Source organism: Myotis myotis, unplaced genomic scaffold, assembly GCF_014108235.1.
Source record: "Myotis myotis isolate mMyoMyo1 unplaced genomic scaffold, mMyoMyo1.p scaffold_m19_p_8, whole genome shotgun sequence".
Lineage (NCBI taxonomy): Eukaryota > Metazoa > Chordata > Mammalia > Chiroptera > Vespertilionidae > Myotis > Myotis myotis.
The window spans coordinates 29,066,116-29,081,343 of record NW_023416390.1 but is presented as its reverse complement, the minus strand read 5'-3'; the positions used below and the strand labels follow the sequence as shown (position 1 = coordinate 29,081,343).

The 15,228-nt window shown below is 38.8% G+C and overlaps 1 long non-coding RNA gene across 2 annotated transcripts in view; it reads left to right on the top strand.

The window, feature by feature from the left end:
* LOC118662271 overlaps window positions 1–15,228 on the top strand; it is a 115,740-nt gene that overhangs the window by 96,649 nt on the left and 3,863 nt on the right. Inside the window, exon 3 of one of the 2 annotated variants that reach the window (XR_004969663.1) lies at window positions 8,641–9,583. The exons of the other annotated variant lie outside the window; for it this stretch is intronic. This is a non-coding gene — a long non-coding RNA (uncharacterized LOC118662271). Of the gene's footprint in view, window positions 1–8,640; window positions 9,584–15,228 lie in introns of those variants that run through there. 2 annotated transcript variants of the gene reach the window in all.

Genomic DNA, 15,228 nt, shown 5'->3' with positions numbered 1-15,228 from the left:
GTGAGAAAAGGCAAGAAAAGTGAAAAATGGAAATACTTATCAGAAGAGCCAAATGCTTTGACAACTTGCTAAAAAATTAGGTAACCTACCCATTCTCTGTTAGGAAAGACTGTCCAACAGCATTAGAAGGTACCCAACAGGTACCTAACAGTACCTGGCAAAGCCGGGTATGCCTCATATCCTCAAAAACACCGGTTATCAATCAGAGGTAGTCCTGATATGCACACAATTTTTCATCCACTCATATTTTCTAATCAAATGTTCCCCAAAGATAGGCTGTAGGTTTGCAAAGTTACACTGATATTCTTTTCATCTGTGCCTACTTTGTACAGCAAATCCTAGCAGTGACCCGTGACCCTTTAAATGTTTATGCAGAACCAGCATCAGCTCCACCTACAGACCACTGGGTGAAACAGCACAAACTCACCCTTATCTTTTGCACAGATGTTCTTTGCAAGTCATTATGTAATGTGTAATACCCGCAATATTTCATCAGAAATGCTTCTTATTCCAAATATTTCAGATAGCTAGCTATGATGCTAAAATATATACTTTACAAACAATATATTTATATGTCAAGTCCAACTGTGTCAACATTGCTGACTACCCACAACTGCTTAATTTTAGGTTTGATAAGTTTTCTGCAGCTTCGCATGAAGGTAGAATACCTTCTTAAAGCCTAAGCAACTGAGGGTGTATGATAAATGATGGCCTAGTGATGTGTGCTCTCTTTTGTGGGAATCCTAAAATAATGGGTAAAAACTAAGAAAATCTGAAAAGTATGGACTTCAGATAATAAGAATATATCTAACCTGGCCAGAGTGGCTCAGTGGTTGAACATAGACCTATGAACCAGGAGATTGAGGTTTAATTCCAGTCTGGGCACATGCCCAGGTTGCGGGCTCCACCCCCACTGTGGAGCATGCAGGAGACAGCCAATCAATGATTCTTTCTCATCATTGATGTTTCTATCTCTTTCTCATTCTCCCTTCCTCTCTGAAATCATATATATATATATATATATATATATATATATATATATATATATATAGAATATATCTAGAATATATCTATATTGTTTCATTAATTATAACTAATGTACCACACTAACCTAAGTTGATAACAATAGGAAAATTTGTGTGGTGTGTGGGGTATATGAAAACTTTGTACTACGTGTTTTTTAGGTAAATCAAAAATATTCCTAAAATAAAAAGTATATTTTAAAAATACAGTAGCTTAAAACCATTACTCAATTTGGTATTCTGAAGAATAATCACAAAACTGACCTTTTATTCTAATTTGCTAGAGCCTCTTTCATGTTATAAATTCTTAAAATATCAAATGTGCAGATTCTTTGCTTAAAAGTCTGTAATATTAATCCCTGTTGAAATGATGTCTGTCCAGAGTATAAACAGCATCAGCCATGAGCTGACTGCACCCAGGACGGGTCTGTTCCCAGGCCCCTGGCTTCTGGGGAAAGTTTCTCACTGAAGATTCTCACACCCTACCAGTTACCAGGTTCCCTGTTTTCGTTACTCATGCCCAACGTGCCTCAGTGAGTTCTCCCGGAGTGCAGGGTCCTCCGGGTAGCCGGAAAGCCCTCAGGGAGGGGTCACCTGGACAGGCTGCTCCTTTGGGTGCTGGGTAACCTACCAGGTCTTGGGTAGCTTCCCTGGTCTTCACACCACTTTGCCTGGATTTGTGTCTCCCCATTGCCAGGAAATCCCTAAACACCACACAATTTGTTCAATGTGACAATAGAAAATCAGGGATCTTCTAATCCCGCCCTCTCACCCCACAGCAGAGGAAGTAGAGACCAAGAGTGAGAAGTGGCCTGCCCCTGGTCACACAGTCAGCCAGCCACAGGACTGGAAGCAGACCACACATGTCCAGACAACTCCAACGTTGGAGATTAACAATCACAGCAATAACATAGAACAATCATAAACATATCTGTAATAAAAGTTATGTGAATGTGGTGTCCCTTTCTGAGAATCAACCTGATTGGTGACCAAGGTGACTACTAAGTGACTAAGGGGCTGGTGGACAAAGGGGATGATTCATGCCCTGGGCGGGCTGGAGCAGAGCAGCAGGAGATCATGCTAGCATTTCATCAGAATGGCAAGCAATTCCCAAGTTAAGGATTGTTTATTTCTGGAATGTTCCATTGAATAGTTTCTGACTTGGGTTGGCTGTGGGTAACTGAAACCACAGAAAGCAAAACCACAGATAAGGGAAAACTACTGTATATTAGAAAGCTATTGGGAAACATTGAGATGGAGAACTAGATTTTCAGAGTGACAAGAAACCAAAGAAGCTAGTTGGCAGGAATTACTGCAATATTATGCCACAGGAGCCCACTGGTGTGGATGACACACCTGTCACCACCGCATTCAGGACACCATCGTGGCCACCATGACACCTGCACCTTAGTTGCACATCAGGTGTTGCTAACTGAGACTAGGAAGACTCCATCAAATGAACTACTTCAGGATGTGAAGAATTTATTGGAATATCAATATGTCATTAGAGCTAGACAGAAAAGTATTTAGTATACAAGAGCCATTGAAATGCAACACCATTGAACAAAGTTACCTATAGTCTACAGTTCTTCACTGGTAGATGGGAGAAATAGATCATTCTAATTTTTAAATTGGGGGACAAGTACTACATGGACTAGGACAGCGATCTTCTCTTAAAGACTTAGACATGGTGACTATAAAAAGGGTCTCAAGTTGTGGGTTCGCTCCCACCCTCTGTAAGGGCATATGCCACAGGCAACTAGTCAATGTGTCTCTCTAGCATCCATTTTTCTCTCTCTCTCTCTCTCTCTCTCTCTCTCTCTCTCTCTCTCTCCCCTGTCTTCTCTTTCTCCCTCCCTCTCTCTCCCCTGTCTTCTCTTTCTCCCTCCCTTCTACTCTCTCTGAAAAGCAATGGGAAAAAATATCCTCAGGTGAGCATTGACAAAACAAAAAAGGGGAGGAGGGGTTTAGCAGGTATGGGAAAAAATGATTTCTGTGCATAGAAAGCCCCAAACCTCAAACTCAGATGACATTTCTGGTCAATAAGTAACTTCAATCAGCAGGATTAGTACCTCTCTAGTTTATAAGCATCTTTTAACCCTGGGAAGATCTAATTCTCTATGAAAATATTTAGGGGAATCCAATTGACAGTGTTAGCATTTTTGTGTTAAGGAGGATTCTGTGCAATTTAGCATATTAAATATTTGTAACATCAAAGACACTATGCTACGATAGAGTAACTCAAATTAAAACATGTTTAATTGGGCCATTTATTTGGTTAAAATTTTAGGTAGAAATTTAACATGAAATTGGAACGTGCATGTTACTTTAAGATTCACTATCTTGAAAAAGAGAAGTGTTCTGTTGTGAGCTGAGGCGGAACTCTGCAGTGTGATGTGACCAGAAGCCCCTTCTGGAACATGATTATTAACATACATGATAAAATGCCTGAACAGTTTTCTGATAGATATTAAGAACTTCTTCTAAGAACTCCTCAGCTGACTTTCTTCCTTGTGGAATGGCTCAGGACTTTTCATCTCTGTTTATCCAGTTTTTCAATGTCTCCTTAGCCAGAATTTTAAAAATCCAGTCTAAAATTTTCTAACCACCTTCCTGTTTATAAAATGCTACCACGGTGAACTCTTTGAACTGTTTAGAAAGCCTATTTCTTTGCAGCAAAAGTTTGATCCAAGCTGTGAATCAATTTGTCTGAGAAGATAATGTCCTAATGTTGATATTCATTACATTGAAAAATTTGCCATAGTATTGGTGATTTTTTTTCCTGTCAGTCAGAAAAGAGTTCTTAAAAATAAAATCAGCAATACTAAATTGTAAACTTAGTTAAAACTATTTCAAGGAATGTGATGTATCTCATTTGTAAATAAGACGAAATAGTTACTCCAGGCTGCCTTAAAAACTGATGGCCAAGATTTTGTTGATTCAAAAATAGAATAATTAGATTCATAACTTGACATTAAAGTTTAAAGAGAAATTAGGTTTTTGGATTTGGAGTTTTAATAATTAATTATTAATTCTTTTCAAAAGGTTGTCTTCTGAATAATCTTTTCAGCACACAAAGGCCTCCTAACAAAAGCATTGAAAATGCTTACATTGATCCCACCAAAACTTGCATAAGGAGGGATTCCGCAAACACAGGAAAGGAGCTTAGATACTGAGAAGCCAAAATAATTACTAATGATGACTGTGATGAGAGATCCCCGACTCCCCACCCCCCTCCCCATTGAGGATGCTGCTGTGGTTCTTCCTAAATGCCTCTGAAAGCTTATTCATTCCTTCAGCCTTTTTCAGCAATTGCCCAGAAAGGATTCATGAAGCAAATTTTTTCTTAAAATTGGTACTTAAATCTGTTCTTTTCAAGCTAGGTCTTCCAAGGAAGAATTAACAAAATCAGCTGTATGTCTCAGCCCCGTTTTTTGTGTTCACTCCTTCCCTCATGTACAGAGTAGAAAGAAAAGTTTTAAAAGCAAAGGTACACAACGTATTGTGTCTTCAGTTTGACTGTCTCCTAGTATTAAGCCCCACAAAGACATTTCTGGTCTTTATCTCCTCACCATTCGTTATGTTCCTGCAATCTACAACACTGTGCTCACCCAGTAAATATTTGAGTGACTGAGTGGCGCGAAGAGTAACTTTCTAAGAGCTCCCGTTGCTGGCTTCCGTCTTCCTACTTGCCCCAATTTATTTCACTCTCACAAGGTCTGGTGCCTCAGTTCCCCACTTGGGGTTCATTCACCGTAGAGACTGGTGATCCCTAAATTGACCACCTGCATATAGGGTTGGATTATTTCTTGAGTCCGAGGAGCAAAGCTGACCTCAGAGAGGCATCAGGACACAACTGGAGAGGTTTGCAGCAAGGGTGAGCCTCTGAGTCAGAGGGATGAGCCTGGCATTGAGAGGGATTTAGATGTGGATGGGCAGAGCTCTGGGCTGGGAGCAAGTCGCTGCAGTTTCTCCGAGAGTGTGGGAACGTGCATTGAGATTTAAAGCAGCTCAATCTAGAGTAAATATGGTCACGCCGTGGATTTCTTAAGGAAAAAAGAGTTGCTTAAAATAAAAGATATCTATTATAATAATGCTAATAAACCTTAATGGAGAATAAGGGTGCTTTTTAGAACATCACAGAGTATTTTTCTCATCTATGCCAGGAATGGTTATTCCCTCTTCAACTAAATAAAAAAAGATTCACTGCCAGGGAAAGACCTAATTTTATCTGAATATCATAGGTAATACATTGTTTTCTCTGCTATTTCAAAATGGATATAATAAGGGTGTGTTTCTTCTTGATAATAAAATATATAACATTCTAAAGTAAAAATGTTCAAAGGAGTATTTAAAGCATGCTTCAATATTTAAATTTAAGTTATGCATCACTAGGGTTTTTTATTTTAAAATTTTCACTGGATGCATATATATCAGTATCATGTTCCAATATATAAAATTTTTTTATCATAGAAAAATATTAATGCGTTTTATAGATCTCAAGTGTCTTGTATATATGCTAGTTACCCTTTATTGTGTTCTTTTATGGTTCATATTTATGTTCACAACAGTAACACTTTATATATTGCCCTTTATGGAATTTTATTTTTTAACATGCTAGAAAAAAAACCTCTAGCTAAAAATCTACCTATAGGTTTTTGTTAAATATTTTATTGATTTTTTACAGAGAGGACGGGAGAGGGATAGAGGGTTAGAAACATCAATGAGAGAGAAACATCGATCAGCTGCCTCCTGCACACCCCCTACCGGGGATATGCCCGCTACCCAGGTACATGACCTTGACCAGAATCGAGCCTGGGACCCTTCAGTCCACAGGCCAACACTCTATCCACTGAGCCAAACCGGTTAGGGCTAGGTTTTTTTTCTTTAACATTTTTTATCTTGCTGTTTGGGGCACCATACCTCACCCTCTTTTCCACTTTTCTCCACTATATCAAAATGGCTTGAAAGCTTTCAGTTTAAAACCAATCTTCTCCTCACATTCCCTCAGTTTTATGTAAAAATATTTCCTCTCCTGAACACCTAGAATAGTGTAACGCCATCTCTACTTATGAAAGAATTACCTTTGAGTTCCAGAAATTTCATTTCAATTTAGCAGTTAGCTTGGCGCCTTATAGAATGGGAAAGGTTATTTTAAAATCTTAATCAGAGTAGTCACTGAAATAAAGCAAGCTGAGGTTTTAGAAGAAATAACCCATTAAAACCAGGAATGCGATTTGAGAATGGAACTTTTCCACTGTAACTGGTGGAGGTACACGACTTACAACCAATTCAGAATGCTGTCAAAGCACATGAAGAAATGTCTGTGTTCAGTCCAAAAAAAAACCTGGCAGGCAGTGGAACAAGACACATTTGCAAGTTCTGATAGCATAGAAACAGGTGGTGTTGGGTGGGGTGGGAGTCTCCAATTCTATAACCAACATAGCAGGCTTTCACATCTCCAAACTACAATTGGGATATTGTGATGTCATAAACATACATATTGTGCCCCTGGCCAGGTAGCTTAGCTGATTAGAGCATCATCCCGCTATGCCTAGGTTGCAGGTTCAATCCCTTGTCAGGGCACATACAAGAATCAACCAATTAATACATAAATAAGTGGAACAACAAGTTCTCTCTCTCCCTTCCTCTATCTCTCTTCCTTTCCCTCTCTCTCTCTCTTTCTAAAATTAATAATTTTTTAAAATACATATTTTGTTCTTTCTTTCTGGCTCCTGTCCCGAGCTCCTTAAATCCTTTGCAGTTTCCTAAATGATAGAGGTGTTAGAAGCATCTTTCTTTCTAATATTTGGTCTTTGGCCCTGGTTCCTGACACAGAGCTCCTAAATCCCTTGGAATTTCCTGTGCCATTGGAGCATCTCTTGGTGGGATCCTAGATAGCTTCATAATGGGGGATAGTCATTAGAGAGACCAAGCCATGATTAGAAGCTTAGAACATTTGGCCCCTTCTATCATCCTCCAGAGATGGGAGAGAGGCTGGAGATGTGGGTAATAACTGATCATGCCTACATGATGAAGCCATAAAAATCCATAGCTACGGGGCTTGGAGAACTTCTGGGCTAGTGAATACATACATGTGCCAGGGGGATTGTGGAACCCCACTCTGTGGGGACAGACGCTCCTGTGACTGCTCTGGAACTTGCCCCATGTGTCATATTCTCTGTTGTGTGATAAACTGGCATGCAAGTGTTTCCCTGAGTTATGTGAGACCGCCTCGGAAACATTATACCTGTTCTGTCAAACCCAAGGAGGATACATCCAGACAATGGACTACTAGACTAGCACTAAAAAGAAATGAGCTATCAAAACATCTCTATATATAAAAGACTAATATGCTAAGTGTCCGACCATTCAACCATTCCACTGTTCAACCAGTAGCTATGATGCACACTGACCACCAGGGGTCCAAATGTAGTCAGAAAATATTAAATGAAAATTTTCAGAAATAAACAATGCATAAGTTTTAAATTGCACATCATTCTAAGTATCATGATGAAATCTTGCGTCAACCCACTCCACCCTGCCCAGGACATGAATCATCTCTGCCTAGCATGTTTACACTGTATACACCCCTCACACTTCAGTCACTTAGTAGACATCTTGGTTAAAAGATCAACTGTCAGGGTATCACAGTGCTTATGTTCAAGTTACCATTATTTTACTTGATCATGGCCCAAAAGCACAGGAGTGATGATGCTGGCAATTTGGATATGCCAAAGAGAAGCCATGACATGTATGTGTGTACGTACAGGACAAAAATAGTATATATAGGGCTCAGTAATATCTATTCTGGTTTCAGGTATTCACCGGGGATCTTGAAATGTATCCCCTATGGATAAGGAGAGACTTCTCTATATGTCATTCTGGAAAAGGCAAAACTACGGAGACAGTAAAAAGATCAGTGGTTGCCAAGGTTTGTCAGAGGAAGGGGTTGGAAAAGTGGAGTACAGATTTTTAGGGAAGTGAAAATATTCTGTATGATGCTATAATGGTGGGTACATGTACTTATATATTTTGTCCAAATCCATAGAGTGTATAATAGCAAAAGTGCACTCTCCTATAAACTATGGACTTTGGGTGACTATAATGTGTCAGTGTAGGTTCATCAGTTATAACAAATGTACCATTGTGTTGGGGGATATTAATAATGGTGGAAGCTCTGCATATGTGAAGTCAGGGGGGTATATGGGAAATCTCTGCAACTTTTGTTCAATTTTGTTGTAAACCCAAAAGTGGTCTAAAAATAGTCTTTAAAATAAAGTGTCATTTTGTGTTGTACTCACCATAAACTACCATCTGCATGTGAACTTATTTGAGAGATGCCATACAGTATTATGACAAGTTATCATTGACCTTAATCATTCTATCCTTTTTTAACATTTACTAGTCATCTCTAAATGTTATTTATATCATAATGCTTTATAAAGAACATTTATGACTTGCATTAATCATGGATTTTGTCAGACAGTGCTCACTCTCCATAAAATACCTGTTGCCTTCCCCTTTGCACGAGAACCTTGATTTAGTTTGGAGTGGTAAATTGGTCCAGCCCCAACCCTGCTCATTTTGTAAGATGTGTTATTTCCTTCTTCTTTAGCAACTGGGGATGTTCACATGGTCCAGTTCTGGCCAATAAAACCAAAGCAGAAGACTGCTTGGCAGAGGAGGAGGAGACTGAAATCATCACACCTACCAAAACCTACCATCAACAGGACCAAGTGAACTCAGTAGGACCTCTGTCTACCCCTCAACAGAAAAACTAACCATTTTTGAAGGAACCACTATAATTTTTACCCATTATGTTCAGCAACTAATAAAAAATATTAAACATGCTAAAGTATGGATAAGCAAACTAGAGATAAAAGAAAATACAAGAAAATACAAGTAAACAGATGTAGATCCATAGATGATTCGAATATCATAGTTATTAGACAGAATATAAAGAAAATAGAGGAAAAGATGGAGAAGTGCAGGAGAGACTTGGAATCTATCAAAATTGTTTAATAGAATTTTGAGAACTGATAAATACAAGAGTGAAGCTAACAATGTATTAGATGGTTGGAATAAAAGATCATAAATAATAGGACAAGGACTAGTGGTCTGGAGGACATGTCTTCAGAAAGGATCCTTGTTTATTAATAAAGAAAAATAATATAAAAGACATCTTGAGCAAAACAAAATGTCTCACATACATGAATTGAAAGCTCTACTATTAAAGGATGAAGAAAAGTAATATTTGAATTAGGAAAGACAGTAAATCAAACCCTTACAAAGTAGAAGGAAGGTAATAAAACAAGAGAGCAAAATTCTAAGAAATAGAAAATGGGCATGCAATAGCAAAAAATAGTGTTTTTTGAAAGAACAATTAATTTGTTAAATCTCTAGCAAGACTGATACAGAAAAGAGCAGAAACCACAAATCAACCATATCACCTAACTGCACGCATACATATAGCAAAGCAAATTATAGAGTTTTATTTTATTGACTATTATAAATAAACTAGAGGCCCGATACACGAAATTCATACAAGAGTAGGCCTTCCTTACCCTTGATGCTGGCACTGGCTTCCCTCTGGCACCTGGACGCAGGCTTCCCTCGCAGCCCCAGGCTTCATCTGGAAGGTGGTCCGGAAGGATGTCTGGTCTTATTAGCATATTACGCTTTTATTATTATAGATCAGCCCAAAACTCAGTGGCTTAAAACAATAGTCCTTCATTATTTCTCATGTGTCTGGAAGTTCTCTGCTGATTAAGTGCCACACTAGGAGGCTAAGACAAGCATATATCAAGAGGAGTAGAGAAAGGAAAAAATGGAGCCACAGATAAATCTACCACAATCATCGACTACTATATGTTAACAAATTTTATGAAGATGGACAAATAACTTGAAAAGTGAAATAAAATTGATAGAAGAAAATGAATATTCCTATATTATTTAAATAATTTAAACATGAACTTAAGAAATTTTTTTTCTCACAAAGAGAGTTCCAGGTAAGAATGGCTTACCTAGTAAATTTTCCAAATATTTAACCAATAATAATAATAATAACACAAATGTCATAGAAACTCTTTTAGAAAAGAGAGTAAGATATGACTGCCCAGTTCATTTTTGAGGTTTACATGACCTTGATAGTAAAACTAACACGGTCATTGTAAGAAAAATTGAAGGCAAAGGTTTTTCATGAACAAAGGCAAAAGTCCTAAACAAAATTATAATAAATCCAATGCAATATATACAAGAAATTATATGTCATGATCAATTTGGTTTATAGCAGGAACTATTGCAAAGATTCATTTAACATTAAAACATCAATAAATGGAAGTGACTAAAATTAACAAAATAAAGAAAAACACCAGATGGTTCTCAATAGAGATTCATATTAAAAATCAGCTAAGTAGGATGAGAAGGAAACTTTCGTGATCTGATAAAGTGTCTCTATCAAAACCTTCCGCCCACATCACATTCACCGTGGGAATAGTAAACTCTTTCCCCTTAAGCTTGCAAGCAAGTTGAAGATACTCATCAGCACTTCTTCCCAACACTGCCCTGGGGCCCTGGGTAATGTAATAAAGCAAGAAAAAGAAATAACAAAGATTAATTAAGAAGAAATAAGTCCACCAGAATTCACCAATGGCATTAGGAGCACCAATATTACATATATATATGTGTGTAAATAAAATTCAATCCACACTATTACTATTTTGTGTGTAGGAAACAGACTTGAAAAAATAATACCAATATCTACCCCAGAAAAGCCAAACAAAACAAAACCAAAACAATGTGGGAATTGAAAGGAGACTTCAGGGTAAGATTGGGATGATAGAAAGAGAAAAGTTAGTGTGACTAGGTCAAACATTTACAATGTGTATTTTCAAAGAGTAATAATTAAAACAGTTTATAACTTGTAACATTAAAAGATGCCACAGATATATTATTAAATTCTAAAAAGTGCTGTTTGCTTTTATTTTTGTCAGTCTAAGCATACTGTTCTTTTAATAATAAGAAATTGCTTCTAGTGTTACTCTTGGGAAGCCGGAATGGAAATAAATAGGGAGTTTCTATTTTTCATTTTGCACTTTACTGTTAAATGCTTGCATTTTTCTAATCATGTACCTATTTTACATTAGTTTCATTGTTACTACTAAGAAAGGTGGTTGTGTCGTAAAATTATGAAGTACCGTATTCTCTTATTTGCTTCTGTATACATATATATAAAACACAAACGTGTTTTATCATAAAAGGAAGGAGGTTGATGAGTTGATCTGGAATGATCTTTAAGTGGCATTGCTACTTGGGCAGTCCATACAATCCGAGGCGCACAGGAATGGGGTGTAAAGATATAAATGTATGTATGATAAAGATATTTACATCTACATAAACATTAAGTGAATGAAATCAATGACTTCTTATTGGGTGTGGTTTTTAGTCTTCATAAGCTACGTTTTTTTCAAGAGGTCATTTACCACTGAGTCCTTTGAAACCTCTTTGAGAAACCCTGCATTTTGCAGAGGCATTATCTATCCACCAGAGCTGACAGTTCTTGGACCCTGTGTAAATGTTCTCTTCTGACTGGTGCACAACTGCAAAAATCTTTGAGAATTTTTACCCAAAGTATTAAATTACTTCATCACTGGAGGGCCCCTGTGTACTTTCCTATTCCAGCAAATAGCCTGGTAACCTCACAGGAGCAGGAAATGAACTGAAATCATAAATGTAATAAACATTTCAAATGAGTTCTCATCTCTGCCCAGCTTGTGGAAGTGTGGAGCCCTGGCAGCTCACACCAGAAGTTACAGGATCCCATCAGCCTCCTGGCGACCAGGCAGGAACAGGAACGTTGCTGGAATGAGAGGCTGCGTGGGTTCAACACGGGAGCATGAGTGTGTGTGTGTGGGGGGAGGTTGGGGGTTAATGGGGGGGATGAGGACACATTTGTAATACCTTAACTAATAATAATAAATTAATTAATTAATTAATTAAAAAAAAAAAAAGAGCCTTCGCAGACTGATAAGCAGAGAAGCTGGAAAGCTCGCAAGGAATGCAATCCTTGAGCTAAATGACCTAACTGGAAATTACTCACCCAGGAGCTCCTTCCTGCTGGAAACTCTTGGTCAATCCCTGAAGAAATTAGCAATAAAAAGAAAGAAAAGAGAAAAGAAAAGTCTTCAGGCTAAACATCTTTTTTTTATTCTGAAAGTTTTATAGTCATGAAACTGGTGGGGAAAGGTGGAGTGATACTTCTAGCATAATAAATTTGACTTTGCTTTGTTTTCCTTTTAAAGCATCTTCAATACCATTTTTAATGGCCTTTAGGAAACAGCAGTTGTCAGTGTGCCTGATTCATGTGCTGACAGTTTAGGTGAAAGCATTAGCTGCATCTCATGTCATTAATAAAGTGAGAAAAAGTGTCTGTACTTGTGTTAAAAGGAAGCAAAAATAATTGTACAAGCAGAGCAGGCAGTCCTCAGATTCCAGGCAAGTTCTTCAAAATACATAAGAGTCGTCATTTGAAACTTGAAGAGATTTTTCTCATAGAAAGAATGTGAAATTGTGCAAAGTGCTGTATTATAACCATCACGTAGTTCACATTGTAGCATTTGGGGAAATGTATCTGGGGACTCTCAGCCAAGATTCTTAATGTAAAAGTAACAGAGAGCAGCTCGCTGCTGACGAGGAAGAGGGAACTCATTACAAGGAAGCAGGGCTATCTCTCAGTGCAGGAATGCTGACTGGCTGCATGGGAGCTTCGACCTGAACTATCTGTAAACCTGTCATTGCTCCCCTCTGTCTCTTATCTCTGCCTCTGGACCCAGCTCACAGGCTTCGGCAGCCCCCTCCCTGTACTGCAGGCGGCACACAGTCACCCAGATGAGCTTCTGAGGTTCATCTATTCCCTTCGAAGACTCCAGATCAGACTGACTAGACAGGTCTCGGTCCTAATTCTAAATACCCATTTCATTGGTCTAGTTTTGTTATCTGTGGAAGTGGAGTCCTTGGGGTGCCACAAGGAAGAGAAGTTCCTGAGACCCCCATAGGAGGATGGGGTTTCATGGAAAGCTTTCTTGATAATGTAAAATTAAGGGGTTCCCCTCCAAAGTCCTATCTCTGTCTGTCTCACCATGGAAGAAGTCCAATCTTGTCTTCAGCAGGGCCAGGATTAAGGCCGCTGCTCAGAATTTCTGTTGTATATTAAAATCCAGTCCAGTCCACCGCTGGCTAGCTCAGTTTGTGTTCCCAGCTGCAGTCCATTGTATGTGGGGCCCACATGATCCATGGCTGCTTAAGGCCACATGGCTGTGAAGAGAGAACAGGCAAGCACACGGGCCACTGCAGGTCACAGAGCAGGAGCGAACCAGAGTAAACAGGAGAGAGGGAACTCTTTGAGGGTGTTGACTTTCCCAGATTTCATATATTTCTGATGAGACCTGCCCTGTCGCCAACCCACTGTTCCCCAGGCTAGATTGACAGGCAAGCATCTTCCCTGCATCACCCCAATTTCAGGTGCTTGTGCCTATCTACCCCTTCTCCCCCCAACAATCCAGTCCTGGAGAGGGAAGGGAGGGTGTTAATCCCCTTGGAGGAACAATGCTGGGTGAAGCTGTAGCTTCCTAGTGTAGCTTCCCAGGTGACCATGCTTACAATGTCTGACTTTCCTTTGCTCTTTTCCTTTTATTAATATTAATAACTAGCTAATTATGACCATAACAGTTTGGGTCAAGTGCCCATCCAAAGTCTAATTAACTGCCAGATTCACATCCTATGGCAAGGATGCAGTTCTTGGGAAAGTAATGGTCCTAGTGCAGAAATCAAAAGTGAGTTTTGACTCATGGCATCTGAAGGTGATGCCACAGTCCAAGGTGACCCAGTGGTACAGTGGGTGTCGGTGGTGGTGGCTTCATGGAGGAACATCGCCAGTGTGGCTTGAGATAGGAATGGGTAGGACACTCTTTTGTTAGTGTAGCCAATACTGTTGGGAACTTTCATGAAAATGTTTCCTTAGGGTATTCTGTAAGAATAGCTCTAAAGGACACGCCTGGAAGTCACATTGCATGAGTATCTTTATATTCGTGAGACCACAGCAAAAAGTCACTGTGTCAATGTACTTATTCCACTGGCAATGTATAATAAAGAATTCCCTTTGCTTAGTATAATTTCAAGCATTTGATATTATTACAAGATGTCTTTATTAGCAATTGGGTAATTGTGAAATGGAATTCTCTTGTGGTTTCAATTTGAATTTTCCTGATTACTAGTGAGGCTGAGAATCTTTTCATATAATTATTAGCCATGAAGGTTTACCCTCTCTGAATTGCCTAATTATATCTTCCCATTTTCTATGGGATTGTCTTTTATTTATCAATTTATAATATTCCCTTAAGTGTTCTTTTAACTTTTATATTGAAGTTACATGTACATTTTTAACTTTAAGTGAATACATTTTGAAAGGATTTGAAGGCTATATAATGTTTTATATTCAATCATAAAATCAAACACTTTCATCTTACACAAGCAGATACTGAATAACTAAATAATTTCCCCCAGGACATCTAGACATTCAGTGGCAGCCAGGTATGGAACTGGTGGTCCTACACCTTACACAGGTCTTTTCCTGTTCTATCCAGCAAAGTTATCAACAATGTATGTAGCTCCAGCTCATTTCTAACCACTGAGGATGCCAGCATGAAAGCCACAGCCAGCCCTTGTCACGTGACACTTTCACACCATATGACCTTCCTCACAGGGCAGACAATGCCAGCTACTTCGGGTTCTAAAATACACACAGCAGTCATCCATCTCCTTGAGCTTCTGCATATGTTTCATTTTTCTGAAACTTTCTCTGTTTTTCTGCCACACTTATTCTTACTCCTCTTTCCAGATTCAACCTAGTCACCCATAAAGTTTTCCTTTAACTGTCTTAGGCACTGTGCTAGGCATTCCTCCAGCAAACTGCTCCTCTGGTCATTACCTATTCTCAGGTCTGTCGTCCTGCAAATAGTGTGTTGCTGGAGGAGAGGGTCCATGTGGTCTATAGCCCCAAGCACCAGACGCATGACAGGTTTCTAACAACTGTTTGTTGAATAAATGAACAATTGGTGGAATAGAAGTAAAGCTGATGGGCGGAGTTTCAGACTCCATTTAAACAACTATCTGTTCCAATATGATAAATGGGATGAGTGTGCTTTAG